At 43.0% G+C, this 16,756-nt stretch overlaps 1 protein-coding gene across 9 annotated transcripts in view; it reads left to right on the top strand.

The window, feature by feature from the left end:
• The first annotated feature begins 11,194 nt into the window (after positions 1–11,194).
• MAPKAP1 (MAPK associated protein 1) overlaps positions 11,195–16,756 on the top strand; it is a 228,102-nt gene continuing 222,540 nt past the window's right edge. For 6 of the 9 annotated variants that reach the window (XM_043916842.1, XM_043916845.1, XM_043916844.1 and 3 more), the window contains exon 1: positions 11,195–11,460. The gene's annotated coding sequence lies outside the window, so the exon portion shown is untranslated. The other 3 variants (XM_043916849.1, XM_043916846.1, XM_043916843.1) reach the window with 3 other exon arrangements.

The following is a 16,756-nucleotide window of genomic DNA, read 5'->3' on the forward strand; positions in this document are numbered from 1 at the left end:
GTGGCTGACGCCTGGCCTGCATCACAGCTGCCCACCAGGAGGAGGGCAACCACTACTCACCTGATTGTTGACAAGTAGGCTGTGGACCCAGTGTTGCCACATCATTCCAATTTTTCAAAGAAAGCAAAAAAGCCCTCAGCAGACTGTGGAGGCTGATTTCAGTTTTCAGGCTACCTGATTTTCGGTTTAGTTTTGTTTTTACTTCTGACCTAGCATTTGCTCAGGCTTTCCTGGTGGCTCAGCGGTAAAGAACTTGCCTGCCAATGTAGAAGACACAGGTTTGATCCCTGGGTCGGGAAGATCCCCTGGAAATGGCCACCCATTCCAGTATCCTTGCCTGGGAAATCCCATAGACAGAGGAGCCTGGCAGGCTACAGTCCATGGGATCACAAAGATTTGGACACAACTGAAGTGACTTAGTACGCACACATTTTGTTCTTACTCTGCCAATCGTCAGGGATGCTATGATGACTGAAATACATCAGGTTACTTCTAGCTTAGTAAATCATCAGGAGGTGAGTCAGGTGGGAAGATGATAGAGTCACAGGAAGGATTTAGTTATTTATTGGCTCTGTACCATGTGAGATCCTAATTCCCTGGTCAGGGATCGAACCCACACGCCCTTTATTAGAAGCATGATGTCTTAACCACTGGACCACCAGGGAGTCCCCACAGGAAGAATTTAAAAGAACACTATTTGGAGACTCAGACATCTTAGAGTAATGGCATCCAGATAGCTTCTTTTTGCTTTCTTGTCTCGTACAGATTCCAGCAGAGGTCACATGCATGTGTGGGTGCTTAATAAATGCTCTTTGAAGGTGACGATAATGAATTGAGATATGGGAAATCTGAAAACACTCTCTAGGAATGTGGCTTAGGGTGTGAAATGCTTTAGAACGATTCCCTGTGAGAAAAGGCTAAAGGAATTGGGGTTACTAATACCATATCACAGAGAAAAGAAGGTTAAGGAGAATTTAATAGCCATCTTCAAATATCTAAAGGGATGTTGCTCATGTGTTTTAAACATCAGTTCTTGTCTACTAAGGACAGGACATGAGGGAATTATCTTAAATGGGAGCAGGAGGGACTTAGATTAGATATCAATGGGGGGACAAGCCAGCTGAAAGAATTGTGAGATGCCAGACAGCGACATGATTTAGAGAAAGGACATGGTTATTTTAGGAACAGGGGTTGCTGATTATTATTAGGGCAAATGTAGAGCCTGGGGCCTCCAAGTCAGCCAGTTACTAGCTATAAGATCTTGAGACAGTGACGTCACCTATTTGAGGTTCAGTTTCCTCATTTGTTAAAAGGGGATAAGAACAATATCTATTTATTGGATTGTTGTGAGGATTACATTAGATTAGGTCTAATGGCTTTATTGGGCTTCCCTGGTGGCTCAGCAGTAATCTACCTTCAATACAGGAGACTCAGGTTCAATCCCTGGGGTTGGAAAGATACCCTGAAGAAGGAAATAGCAACCCCCTCCAGTATTCTTGCCTGGGACAATCCCATGGACAGGAGAGTCTGGTGGGCTACAGTCCATGGGGCCGCAAAAGAACTGGACATGATTTAGCGACTAAACAACATCAACAATGACTTGATAAGCCATTAGGTATATCGGCGTCAGGCACAGAACAAGGCTCGACCAATGAGGGATGCCATTCATTGCAATTCATCTACTAAGGTCCTATGTATGGAAAAAAGAAAGCAAATAAACAACTCCCCACACTACAAAAAACACTCTGCACGTAAACATAATCTCTTTTCAGAGGCATCAAACAAGCAAATACTGCTGGGTGTTGTGGGGCTTACAATCTCATTGAAAACACCGGATGTGAACATTCAGAAACTGAAATAAATATAAGATTAAGATAACAGAGTCAGCAGAGTGAGGTAGTTAAGAGCTACGAGTGTGGAAAATGCATGAGTCCTTAGAATAGTGCCTGGCACCTTAGGAATTGTTTCCCCTGATAGATCAAAACCACAGTGCCAGCTAAAGGTCAATTTTTAAATGAAAGCTTGAGAAAAAAAGCCTATGGAGTTCTCAAGTGGGAGAAACTGCTCCAAAATAGTATAGGTCAAACAAACAAATGGGTAAGATTGAATGCACTAATCTGTAAATGTTTTTGATCAGAAGGATCTTGGTTGTCTTAATCAAATGATCAATTATCCACTATTTGGATGTCCTAAACTTTTATTCTTAAAACATTTGCAGGCACTGCTGTGAATACCCTACTTGTCAGCTTTCAAAGAAAAACAGTTATTTGTTTCTGATATTTTGAATACACTCAAGAAGCAGTTTTCTACATTGATTGTATTCTATGAACTTTACTTCATAGCAATTATAACTCCTGCAGCGCATTTAACTTACTAATATTTATTGAAATATTTTTAGCTGCAAAAACATTTTATGTTCACTATTATTTATTAATGCCCTGTTTTAAAATATTACACATAAAATTTATTCCAGTGCACATTAGTAAATAAATTATGCTTGTAATTTCTAATGCATTTTTAATTATAAATTTATCCATGTCTACCTTTATTTATGATAGCGGTGTCTCACTGTTGAACATACTGTATATTAATGGAGACACTGTTAATTATGCATTCTTAGAAGTTGCATTAGACAAAACATACGAGTCTGTTTTTTTACATCCTAAGTCCTGTTAACATCATTAATTTAGAAGTTAGAACTCACAGCACTAGCTAACCTTTAAAGCAAGAAAATATGCTAGTAGAAACTGGTTATAGAGCCTGGATTTGGGGAGGGACTGCATTTATCTATAAATGTAGCCAGAGACATACTAAATAGTACCAGCCAGATGTTTCATTTTCACTCCTAGTATCTTAAAAAGGACACCAGAAATAATATTCAGCACAAAAAGACAATAGAACAAAGCTCAGGGACTCTCTGCAAACACCCAGAACAGATCTACGCTTAAACAGTATCTGCTGAGTGTAATGTTTAAGATTTTCTGGTTGGTTAATTTTGTGCTTCTCTTCCACCCACCCAACTCACCTTATTATGAGCAATATATTTGTTTTAAAAAATTCTTCACACTGAAATGTTATTTTAATTTGAAAAAACACTATGTTGTTCTGAAATTGTCAATTTCTTTCAAATAGTTTGAATGGATTTTTGACACCTAATTTACTGTTGTCTTGAAAGTACTTTGTAACATAACAGTAAAAATGCCTGTTTTCCCTATGGGAGGAAAAAGTATATTTCAAAAGGAGAGGAAACTAAAAGTGGGAAATAGAAGGGAAGCATAGTCACACATACACAATATGAAGAACACACATTTGCAAAGAAACTAGAAGGTGCCTCCCTTTGCCCACCGCACTGGCAGGGCTTGAAAGAGTGTTCCTTTCATCTTATCATGTTCACTCTCAGCTTGTTGTCATAGATTTGGCAAAGTCGTATTTTCCACACACAAATTCTGCTTAGCAACAAAAGATTTCCAGTTGCATCCTGTGTGTCTTTTGAGTACCTTTTCATTTAACATGCATTTTACCAAGTGTTTATGGTGTTTTAAGTTTTAAACATGTTAGAGAGAGAGCAACATGCTCCTTTGCTCGTGGCCTGTCAGGGAGACAGTTGTGTATTGAAAGAATAACAGAAAATGTGATAAATCTTGAACACAGAAAATGAAGCTTTTCATGTGACCTGTGAGTGAGAAGCATTCTTAGAAAACTTTCTAGAGTAGGAGAAGCAGTATGTGAATTTGATTTTCATTCTTGGTTTTCAAGAATGAATAGAGGGACTTCCCTAGTGGTCAGTGGTTAAGAATACACCTGCCAATGCAGGGGACACAGGTTCAATCCCTAGTCCAGGAAGATTCCACAGGTCTCAGGGCAACTAAGCCTGTACACCACAACTACCGAAGCCAGAGCACCCTAGAGGCCATGTTCCACAACAAGAGAATCCACTCCAATGAGAAGCCCACACACTGCAATTAGAGAGTAGTCCTTACTCTCCATAACTAGAGAAAGCCTGCATGCAGCAACAAAGACCCAGCTCAGGCAAATAAATAAATAAATGTTTTAAAAGATACCATTTTTAAAAAGAATGAATGGAATATACATGGGAATTTCCTTGCTGTCTAGTAGCAAGGATTCAATGTTTTCACTGTCAGGACCTGGGTTTGATCCCTGGTTAGGAAACTAAGATCCTGTAAGTCTAGTGGTGTGGCCAAACACACACACACACATGCTTAATGGTTAGAATTGTTAAAATGGCACACATACATTTAATAAAAACATTTTTATACAAGCATATTGGGATTTACCCTTTAAGAATCCCACCACTCTGTTATGTAGAAACCCAAAATAGTCCATGAACAGTATGAAAAGGCAAGAAGATAGGACACTGAAAAATGAACTCCCTAGGTCGATAGGTGCCCAATATGCTACTGGAGAGCAGTGGAGAAGTAACTCCAGAAAGAATGAAGGGACGGAGCCAAAGCAAAAACAACACCCAGTTGTGGATGTGACTGGTGATAGAAGCAAGGCCCGATGCTGTAAAGAGCAATATTGCATATGAACCTGGAATGTTAGGTCCATGAATCAATCAACGCAAATTGGAAGTGGTCAAATAGGAGATGGCAAGAGTGAACGTCGACATTCTAGGAGTCTGCAAATTAAAATGGACTGGAATGGGTGACTTTAACTCAGATGACCATTATATCTACTACTGTGGGCAGGAATCCCTTAGAAGAAATGGAGTAGCCATCATAGTCAATAAAAGAGTCCAAAATGCAGTACTTGGATGCAATCTTAAAAACAAGAGAATGATCTCTGTTCGTTTCCAAGGCAAACAATTCAATATCACGGTAATCTAAGTTTATGCCCCGACCAGTAGCACTGAAGAAGCTGAAGTTGAATGGTTCTGTGAAGACCTACAAGACTTTCTAGAACTAACACCCCAAAAAGATGTCTTTTTCATTATAGGGGACTGGAATGCAAAAGTAGGAAGTCAAGAAACACCTGGAGTAACAGGCAAATTTGGCCTTGGAGTACAGATTGAAGCAGGGCAAAGGCTAATAGAGTTTAGCCAAGAGAACGCACTGGTCATAGCAAACACCCTCTTCCAACAACACAAGAGAAGACTCTACACATGGACATCACCAGATGGTCAACACCGAAATCAGATTGATCATATTCTTTGCAGCCAAAGATGGGGAAGCTCTATACAGTCAGCAAAAACAAGACCGGGAGCTGACTGTGGCTCAGATCATTAACTCCTTATTGCCAAATTCAGACTTAAATTGAAGAAAGTGGGGAAAACCACTAGACCATTCAGGTATGACCTAAATCAAATCCCTTATGATTATACAGTGGAAGTGAGAAATAGATTTAAGGGGCTAGATCTTATAGACAGAGTGCCTGATGAACTATGGATGGAGGTTCACGGCATTGTACAGGAGACAGGGATCAAGACCATCTCCAAGAAAAAGAAATGCAAAAAAGCAAAATGGCTGTCTGGGGAGGCCTTACAAATATCTGTGAAAAAAAGAAAAGTGAAAAGCAAAGGAGAAAAGGAAAGATAAACCCATTTGAATGCAGAATTCCAAAGAATAGCAAGGAGAGATAAGAAAGCCTCCCTCAGTGATCAGTGCAAAGAAATAGAGGAAAATAATAGAATGGGAAAGACTAGAGATCTCTTCAAAAAAATTAGAGATACCAAGGGAACATTTAATGCAAAGATGGGCTCAATAAAGGACAGAAATGGTATGGACCTAACAGAAACAGAAGATATTAAGAAGAGATGGCAAGTACATAAAAGATCTTCACAACCGAGATAATCACAATGGTATGATCACCCACCTAGAGCCAGACATCCTGGAATGTGAAGTCAGGTGGGCCTTAGGAAGCGTCACTACAAACAAAGCTAGTGGAGGTGATGGAATTCCAGTTGAGCTATTTCAAATCCTAAAAGATGATGCTGTGAAAGTGCTGCACTCAATATGCCAGCCAATTCAGCAGTGGCCATGGGGCTGGAAAAGATCAGTTTTCATTCCAATCCCAAAGAAAGGCAATGCCAGAGAATGCTCAAACTCCCACACAATTGCACTCATCTCACATGCTAGCAAAGTAATGCTCAAAATTCTCCAAGCCAGGCTTCAGCAATATGTGAACCATGAACTTCCAGATGTTCAAGCTGGATTTAGAAAAAGCAGGGGAACCAAAGATCGAATTGCCAACATCCATTGGATCATAGAAAAAGCAAGAGAGTTCCAGAAAAACATCCACTTCTGCTTTATTGACTATGCCAAAGCCTTTGTGTGGATAACAACAAAGTGTGGAAAATTCTGAAAGAGATGGGAATATCAGACCACCTGACCTCCCTCTTGAGAAATCTGTATGCAGGTCAGGAATCAACAGTTAGAACTGGATGTGGAAAAACAGGCTGATTCCAAATAGGAAAAGGAGTACATCAAGGCTGTATATTGTCACCCTGCTCATTTAACTTACATGCAGAGTACATCATGAGAAACACTGGGCTGGATGAAGCACACGCTGGAATCAAGATTGCTGGGAGAAATATCAATAACCTCAGATATGCAGATGACACCACACTTATGGCAGAAGGTGAAGAACTAAAGAGCTTCTTGATGAAAGTGAAAGAGGAGATTGAAAAAGTTGGCTTAAAGCTCCACATTCAGAAAACTAAGATCATGGCATCAGGACCCATCACTTCATGGCAAATAGATGGGGAAACAGTGGAAACAGTGGCTGACTTTATTTTTCTGGGTTCCAAAATCACTGCAGATGGTGACTGCAGCAATGAAATTAAAAGATGCTTAGACAGCATTAAAAAGCAGAGACACACTTTGCCAACAAAGTCCAACAAAGTTGGACTACAAAGAAAGCTGAGCGCCGAAGAATTGATGCTTTTGAACTGTGGTGTTGGAGAAGACTCTTGAGAGTCCCTTGAACTGCAAGGAGATCCAACCAACCCATCCTAAAGGAAATCAGTCCTGAATATTCATTGGAAGGACTGATGCTGAAGCTGAAACTCCAATATTTTGGCCACCTCATGTGAAGAGTTGACTCATTGGAAAAGACCTGATGCTGGGAGGGATTGGGGGCAGGAGGAGAAGGGGACGACAGAGGATGAGATGGTTGGATGGCATCAACAACTCAATGGACATTGAGTTTGGGTAGACTCCAGGAGTTGGTGATGGACAAGGAGGCCTGGCGTGCTGCAGTCCATGGGATCGCAGAGTTGGACAGGACTGAGCAACTAAACTGAACTGAACTGAAAATAGCCACTAGAGAAGCCACAAGGAGAAAACCAAGGTTCCCTGGCCAACACTTCTCGCCATCTGTGATCTTCCAACCATTCTAACTGCCATCTGACTGAAAATACATGAGGAAGCCAGGAAGACTGGCAGAACAACCACCCATCAAGCCACAAAATCTTGAGAAATAATAAATGGTTGTTCAAAATTCTGTAAAGCAATTATCCTTCATTGAAAAAAATCAGATTTTTTAAAAAAATGATTGTTTTAAGCCACTTACAAAAAAGGTTGGGAGAGAAAGAGCGAGTAGGACTTCATTGTACGGAGAGAGAAAAGGCAATTGAGGTTGAGCAGGAATTGCTCCAGCAATTGTGTTTGAGGAAAGCAAACATGTAAAAGTTCCTGATTCTTGCTGCCCATCTCGGTGCCTTGGGTAATAGGAGCAGGTGTTTACAGAACACTCCCTGTGTGCCAGGCACTGTTCTAAGCATGCTCTTTGCATTAGCTCAGTGGATGCTCACAATAAACCTAGATGAGCAAATAGATACACAGAAAGCAAATCACTTATTGAAGGTCACACAGCTAGTAAGTGACTTCAAACCTCTGTCCACTGCCCCCATTCTAGTCCTGGGGACCAGAAGAAAAGGAACCTCCATCCCTTCCCATGGCCTCCTTTCCAAGTTGGAGCTGAAGTTTGGAAAACCTGATTGTCACAGATTGGTCCCTATGCCCTTGTGTCTGCTGAAGTCCCAACCAACCCCTGGCCCAGCACCATCAGTATGTTGTAAGAATAAAATTTATATGTGTCAGTTGTCACAGTCCTACTCCTATGCACCCCTACATCAAGAGATAGGTCAAGGTAAGCTTTGCACTTTAAAGCTACTTCCACTCTCTGATACAATTCCCAGTCCTTGAAGGCTAATCCATGTAGTTGGCCCTCCTCCTCATCTAACTACCTTCCTCAGTTGTAGAATGGCTTGGGAAGCACCCTGGTTTCCTTTTCACCCTATGTCCATCCCTCATCCTGAGGTCTTTTAAAGTCACATGGCATCTTGGTTCCTTGACTGTCTCATCTTTAGCAACTTTTTCCCCCATTGCACTTGAGCCAGGAACCCATTCTCAGATAGCTGTTCATCTGAAGTTATTCAGGACATCCATCTCTTAGGATAACCTCCATCTTTCTGCCTGGTACCATCAGTGATTTCTACTACTCCTATTCTGAGACCTTCAGGCCAGTAACATGAGCCTTTCCAGAATTCTCTTATGTACCTCTTGAGCATCCATTCTGTGCCTTTTAAAAAAAATTTAAACTTTTAACTTTCTATTGGGTTATAACCAATTAACAATATTGTGGTTATTTCAGGTGAACAGTGAAGGGACTCCGCCGTACATATACATATATCCGTTCTCCCCCAGACTTCCCTCCCATCCAGGCTTCCATGTAACATTGAGCAGAGTTCCATGTGCGATACAGTAGGTTCTTGTTAGCAGTGTGTACCTGTCCATCCCAAACTCCCTATCTATTCCTTCCCGCCCCATCCTTCCCTCTAGCAACTATAGACTCCTTCTCTAAGTCTATGAGTCTGTTTCTGTTTTGTAAGTAAGTTCATTTGCATCATTTTTTTTTATATTCCACATATAAGGGATGTCATCCGATATTTCTCCTTCTCTGACTTCCTTCACTCAGTATGACAATCTCTAGGTCCATTCATGTTACTGCAAATGGCATTATTTCATTCTTTTTAATGACTGAGTAATATTCCATTGCATATTTGTACCACATCTTCTTTATCCATTCCTCTGTTGTTGGACATTTAAGTTGCTTCCATGTCTTGGCTACTGTAAATAGTGCTGCAATGAACGCAGGGGTGCATGTATCCTTTCAGATCATGTTTTTCTCCAGATATATGCTCAGGAGTGGGATTGTAGGATCATATGGCAGCTCTATTTTTAGTTTTTTAAGAAACCTCCATACTGTTCTCTATAGTTCTGTGCCTTTTGTTTTAAGCATTCTTAAAAGCTGAGATCTTAAACTCCTTGACCCCATCACACCTGTCTGGCCAAACATCTTCCTGGGATTAACCCAACTGCTCAATTTTTGTCTGTCTGTATCTTAACTGTTCAAGCTAACTATAGAAAAATCACACAACCATCATATTAGTATCACCATAAATCAAGAGTCTCCATTTTCAACAGCGTCCTCAATGTTCCTGAAATCTTACCACATTTCCCTGCTCTCCAACTTGCTACAGTGACTATTTCAAATTCATAGTCAAACTTAACTGTAAGCTTCTACAGGGTAAAGTCCCTGTCTGCTTTTTCACTACTAAATCTCCAGAGCCTAGGATAGGCTTAATACACAGGCACTCAATAAGTATCTCTTTAGTGACTGGCATGTAGTAATAGTGGTAAGCATTTTATGCAAGTATTAGTAAAAGTTAGCTACATGCCTATTCTACATGAGCTGTATGTATTAGCTCATTTAATTCTCACAAACTACCCCCCACCCCCGCACCTGTGAGGTTAATTAGGACTTTTGTCATTCCCATTTTACAGATAAGGAAATTTAGAGAGACAGCTTATTAAAAAGAAGTCATAAAACTTACAAGTGGTAGAACCTATAGAGAAAATGCTTAGTTGGTCCAGTTGAGTTTTAAGCAATCAAGCAGCTGTGTTTTTGACTGGAGGCCAAGAGACAAGTGAAAATGAAGTTTCATATTTAGAGGGAACAGATAACCTGGTGGACCTCAGAACACAGAATATCCAATCTTTTTCAAACCCTGGCTTTGTCAGAGCACCTCCAACAGGCCCCTGATGAAACTGTGGCGATGTGTGTACAGAAAACACCTTTGGGCAGTAAGGTGCGTATTTTTTCTCCATATGAGCCAAGATATCTATCACACTTTTGAATAGATGAGGGTGGATCCATGGTGTATTTGCTGGTAACTTTAATATTGGCGAAGGTCCCCTGGCATAAGGAGCTTGCCAGGTGGGAGTGGTAAACAATCTGCCTGCCAGTGCAGGAGATGCCTGTTGGATCTCTGGGTTGGGAAGATCCCCTGGAGGAGGAAATAGCAACCCACACAGTATCCTTGCCTGGAAAATCCCATGGACAGAGGAGCCTAGTGGGTTGCAGTCCTTGGGATCACAGAATCTGACAAGACTGAGCGTGCATGCATGCTCGCTAAGGTACCCCCCGAGGTGAAATTCAGACTTGTTTTTTTTTCTTTCTTTTGCTAAGGTGCATTTTCAAGGGAGACATTCCAGATCATCTCTCAGATAGGAGAGGTATCATATTATTGCACTGCTATCCCCTTAGTAGTAGCGTCCCCACTGATTCCCTGAAGACAGAAAGATGGGCAACAATGAGTTCCTGTTTGGGGCGGGTCCATACATCTCATGGAAATCCCTGAATTTCTGGGATGATAATTACCTTCATTTTACAGAAAATAAGAATAATGACTAACATTTACTAAGTTTATTAAGTGTCGGGCACTGTGCCGAGTGTTTTTAGAGCATCACCCCACTCGATTCTGACAGCAGGACTATATTTCGAACTACTCGATATTGGGTCAGAGAAGGGAGTGTTTTGTCCTAGGATACACAGCAGGTATTTGAACCAGCTCTTCCTGACTCAAGAGACTAAGCTCCTCATCACTCATTTCTGGAAGAACTGAGGGCTTTTCTCCATGGAAGTGGGGAGAGAGGAGGAGATTCGACGGAGAAGGCTGACGTGGATGTCTATCCAACGCAAACCTAGAGGTCTCTGTTTTGCTAGATTCCCCAACTAATCTCTGACCCAGGCCTTGCCTAGGGGCGGGGAAGTGGTGCGCGTGCGCACGGCGTCCCGTTCGGCCCCGCCTCCCGGGAGGGCTTCCCACCTGTCTCTCGGCGCTGGGGCTTGCGCACTACGTCCCCAGCCAACGGCTGCTTCCCGGTCGGGGACTTCCGGTGCGTGGGGTGTGGTTCCGGGTCGTGGCGCGGCTCGGGGCAACAGGGCTGCTGCTCGGCCGGCCGGCGGCAGCGAGCGGCGGGGGTATGAGGGCGAGCCCGGGAAGCGGCTGCTGAGCCGGCCGGGAGGAGCGCCAGTCCCCGAGGATTCCGAGAGTGCGGAGCTGGGGCAGGGACCGGGGGTCGCGGGGGAGCCGGGCCCTCCCCCCAGGAACGTGTCCCAGGGCCATCCCGGCCCGTAGTGTGGCAGCAGCTTCAGGTAAAGGTTGCCCCAGCCGCTAGCTCCATCGCTCACACCCCTGCCAGCCCACCGAAGGAGCCTGGCTTCCCTCCTCACTCCTCCGCGCTCGCCGCCGCCCGGCGGACAGCCTGTCTGGCCCTTGCTCCAGTATCCAGTGAGCATCCGTTTCCTGGCCCTTCCCAGAACTGAAGGCTGTTACGAACCTGACAGCTTGGGCGTGTGATTTGGGGGAGGAGAAGCTAGTGGACTCGGTAGTATTGGGGTTTGGGGAGGGTACTGTTAACTGACAGTTTTTGGTTCTACTCGGTGTCTTAATCTTCATAACATGAAAATCAGGTTTTTAAAAGCATTGCTTGTGCATTCCTTGTCTAACGCCCCTTATCTCCATTGCCCCAAAGGAGTAAAACAGCCTTGCAGAACTGTTTATTTATAGGCAGAGTGCTGCTGGAACTTTGATTCAGCCTTTTGTTTATGGGAGTGGCATAGAGTCTTCTAGATCTGTTTAAGGTTGGAGAAGAAAATACAATGTAGTTTAAACAGAAGCATTACTTTAACCTGAGACCCGAAAGTTGACTCAGAGATTGGCGCAATTTTCATTCTGAATGAAGTGATTTTTGAAGCTTATCACAATACTTGGCACTGTGCAAAAGCATCATGTTGTTGTAAACCAAAAGCAGCAAAGTTCAAAACTTCCCCAGGTGTGAACAGTCAAATGGAGACAGGTGTTTACACACATCAGTTAAAGTCAAGTCAACAGTCTTACTCTGTTTTGACAAGCAGAAGGGGTGAATTCCTAATTTAAAGCAGCAGGGAAAGGAGGTACCTTGTTCTATTCTTCATATTCTGTGAGTTCACACAAGATGCTCAGTAAATGCTGGAAGGGTTATTGATGAAGGATTGATACTTGTTTTCATCTTGTTCAGTTTACACACTTGTAGGCTTGTTGGGGCCTGTGAGACTGCTGGTGGCTCCTTTCCCATTCAGATTTATGCTCATACTTCCTTTCGTCTACCCTGATGCTGGAGGGTACGCAGATCCCTGATCTGGTTTCTGATCTGGCTCCTGGCTAACTTTCCAGCTAAGCTTCAAAAGGCCCCTTACCCTGATTCTTTACTCTAGATAAGTAGGACCTGGAATGGACTCTGTCCTTTCCTTTGTTGTTAGCACTTTCTTTCTGCCTAGATTTCTCCTTTTCTGTTTCCATCTATTGGTGTTACCCAGGGCCCACCTGAAATTGGCCTTGCCTCAACCAGTTCAGGACAACCTCAGGTAGAAATGGTTTCTTTTATAGAATCCTTTAAACGCTCGTTATTCTATAGGCTTGGCCACAAAGTTTGTTTGGGTTTTCAGAAAAACCTGAACGAACTTTTTGGCCAACCCAGTTGATCACTTAGCAAACATTTATTGAGTATGGATGTATACCAGGTCATCTGATGTGAACAGCTGACTCATTGCAAAAGTCCCTGATGGTGGGAAAGATCAAGGGCAGAAGGAGAAGTGGGTGTCAGAGAATGAGATGGCTTGGATGGCATCACTGATGCAGTGGACATGAACTTGGGCAAACTATGGGAGATAGTGAGGGACAGAGAGGCCTGGCATGCTGCAGTTCATAGGGTCGCAAAGAGTCAGACACGACTGGGCAACTGAACGATAACACATATACCAGGTACCATGCTAGACAGCGTAGGGATAAACAAGATTCAGTTCTTTCCTGCTCAATTTAGTGAAAAAGATAGGAAATAATTCTGACAGAGTGGTATGTGCACTGGGTTGGAGTTCTTTTGGTGATTCACTGGTGGTACAGGAGGGGAAGAGGTCATCCACTTTTGAGGCATGTGCAATGACCTGGTAAGGCTTCACAATGTTGGGTAAACTGAGCTTTATTATTATAGTGGAGAAATTATGTCAGGTGTCTCTTGTTTAATTATTTTAACTTCAATTCACAGATTAGGAGGGCTCAGGATAAATAACACATCTGGTATGAGACAGAGCCAGGATCCAAACCCAGGTGTGTCTTACGCTTGTATCTGTGCCTTGTTTGTGTTTTTTCTTTTCTCACACCGTAGCTCTCTGTATGCAAATACATATTGAAGCAACTATTCAGAGAAAAAAATATGTGTTAAAATGAATGGTGTGGATAGTTCTTTAAATGTAGAGAAGACCAAGTCTTCCAAGGCAAGATGGTAGTATGTGGTTCAGCTCAGCTTTGAATATGAGTGGACCAGACATTCTGTAGAGAACAGCTATGGACTCTGACTTCAATTCTTGGTCCCTCCTCTTTAATAACTATGTGACCTTTGGCAAGTTTCTTAATTCTTAGCATCATTTTCAAGTATAGTTTGGGATAGAGAATGATACAGATTTCGTGGAGTAATGTGAGCTGATGTGGATAAAGTGCCTGGTATGTGGCAAGGTTCCCTGAGATGGTAGCTGTTAAGATGTAAAGGTGCAGTGTCTGTGGCATGGTTTTAGAGTAGTGAGTAGATCAGCCAGAATAAAGCAAGCCGTTGCTTCTGTAAGTGGGTGTGTGTGTGTGTGTGTGTTTTAGTCACTCAGTTGTGTATGACTCTGTATGACCCCATGGACTGTAGTCCACCAGGCGTCTCTGTCCGTGGAATTCTCCAGGCAAGAATATTGGATTGGGTTGCCATTCCCTTCTCCAGGGCATCTTCCCAACCGAGGGATCGAACCTGGGTCTCCTATGTAGGCAGGAGGATTCGTTACTGCCTGAGCCAGTAATACTGGGCAGTAAAGTTGGAGGGCCATTACAGGGCCAGAGTCAGGGCTTGTATGTCAGGCAAGAGAGGTCAATTCCAGTTTCTGCTCATAACCCTTCTTGTTAATGAATACCTTGAAGATAAATGATTCATTCAGCAGTGCCAGGGAAAATGTTAGACCCAGAGATGCAAAAAGGAATATAACCAGGTCCTTACCCTGAGGGGGTTTCCATTCCATTCCTACAGGGGAGGTGTGTGTGTGTGTGTTTGTACTACAGGTGAACTGTAGTAATGCATTTTCAGTACTAAGATAGTAGTCCCCACAAGGTACTGTGGAGCACAAAGGAGGAAACACTGGTAATGGTAGCTTGGGAGCACTTGCTGTGTACCAGCATTATGTTAAATGCATTATCTCGTTTATTCCTCTACAGGATGATGTTGTAAGTATTCTGATGTTACAGATGAGGAAACTAGAGCACAGAGGGGTTAAATGAATTCCTTTAGTTTATGGAGTTGATGGAGCTGAGAGTAGGGGGGATTATCTCCTAGACTTCGGTAACTCTCCTTTTTAACACTATGCCACATTCTTTCTTTGGGATGTGGATGGCTTCAAAGAGGAGCCAGCCCTTGAGCCCTAGACTCAGCCTCTGCACTGGGCAATAGGAATAATGGGGATTGAACACGGCTTCTACAACTCAAGGAGCTCATCACCTTATCTGTCATGTTTGGTATATATATTTAAGTGGGGTGTCTCTTTTGCTTGTTGACTCATAACTGAAGACTTTAGAAACTATAGCAGTTCAGTGGATTATATGTGCTTCAGCTGAGAGAATTTGCTGTAAATCTGTTATTCTGATTGTTGTCGTTCAGCCACTCAGTCATGTCTGACTCTTTGCGACGCCATGAATGGCAACACACCAGGCTTCCCTGTTTCACTATCTCCTGGAGTTTGTTCAGACTCGTGTCCATTGAGTCAGTGATGCCATCCAACCATGTCATCCTCTGTCATCCCCTTCTCCTCCTGCCCTCAATCTTTCCCAGCATCAGGGTCTTTTCTAATGAATCAGCTCTTCACATCAGGTGGCCAGAGTGTTGGAACTTCAGCATCAGTCCTTCCAATAAATATTCAGAGTTGATTTCCTTTAGGATTGACTGGTTTGATCTCCTTGCAGTTCAAGGGACTCGCAAGAGTCTTCTCCAGCACCAGAGTTCGAAAGCATCAATTCTTTGGCACTCAGCCTTCTGTATGGTCCCCTCTCACATCCGCACTTGACTACTGGAAAAAGCATAGCTTTGACTATCTGAACCCTTGTCAGCAAAATGACGTCTCTGCTTTTTAATATGCTATCTAGGTTTGTCGTAGCTTTTCTTCCAAGGAGCAAGTGTCTTTTTTTTTTTTTTTCCATTTATTTTTATTAGTTGGAGGCTAATTACTTTACAATATTGTAGTGGTTTTTGCCATACATTGACATGAATCAGCCATGGATTTACATGTGTTCCCCATCCTGATCCCCCCTCCCACCTCCCTCTCCACCCGGTCCCTCTGGGTCTTCCCAGTGCACCAGCCCCAAGCACTTGTCTCATGCATCCAACCTGGGCTGGTGATCTGTTTCACCCTTGATAATATACATGTTTCGATGCTGTTCTCTCTAAACATCCCACCCTCGCCTTCTCCTGCAAGTGTCTTTTACTTTCATGGTTGCAGCCACTGTCCGCAGTGATTTTGGAGCCCAAGAAAATAAAGTCTGTCACTCTTCCCATTTTCTCCCCATCTATTTGCCATGAAGTAATGGGACCAGATGCATGATCTTAGTTTTTTGAATGCTGAGTTTTAACTTGACCTTGTGTTTTCTGTGAGTTTGAAGTTTTTCAGAGGTTTTGACCCCAAAGATAGCACATTTCAGCTTGTGTTAAATTTAAAATAACTGAGTGCTTATAGTCATTGTTAGATGCTTTTGTATACCTTGAAAAGTTTAGTCGCTCAGTTGTGTCTGACTCTTTGTGACCCCATGGACTGTAGCCTACCAGGCTCCTCCATCCACAGGATTTTCCAGGCAAGAATACTGGAGTGGGTTGCCATTTCCTTCTCCAGAGGATCTTCCTGACCAAGGGATCGAACCCGGATCTCCCACATCGTAGGCAGACGCTTTACCATCTGAGCCACCAGGGAAGTCCTCTTGTGTACCTTACTTTCTTCAATCTTCTTGATTCTGTGGATTTGTTAATTTAGTTCTCTCTCTCTCTTTTTTTTTTCAAATTTTTATTTATTTATTTATTTTTGGCTGAGCTGGGTGTTGGTTGCTGCACGGACTTTCTCCGGTTGCCACGAGCGGATCTGCTCTCTACTTGCGATGCTCAGACTTCTCATTGTGGTGGCTTCTCTTGTTGCAAAACAGGGCTCCAGAGTACTTGGACTCAGTGGTTGTGGCACACGGGCCTAGTTGCCCTGCGGTATGTGGAATCTTCCCGACCAGGAATCAAACCCGTGTTTTCTGCATTGGCAGGCGGATTCTCAACTCCTGGTCCACCAGGGAAGTCCTAGTTCTCTTTTCAACTCTACCTCAGGAGTCTCCAAATCAGATGCCCATGATGTAACA

The sequence above is a fragment of the Cervus elaphus genome, chromosome 11, assembly GCF_910594005.1.
Source record: "Cervus elaphus chromosome 11, mCerEla1.1, whole genome shotgun sequence".
Classification (NCBI taxonomy): Eukaryota; Metazoa; Chordata; class Mammalia; order Artiodactyla; family Cervidae; genus Cervus; species Cervus elaphus.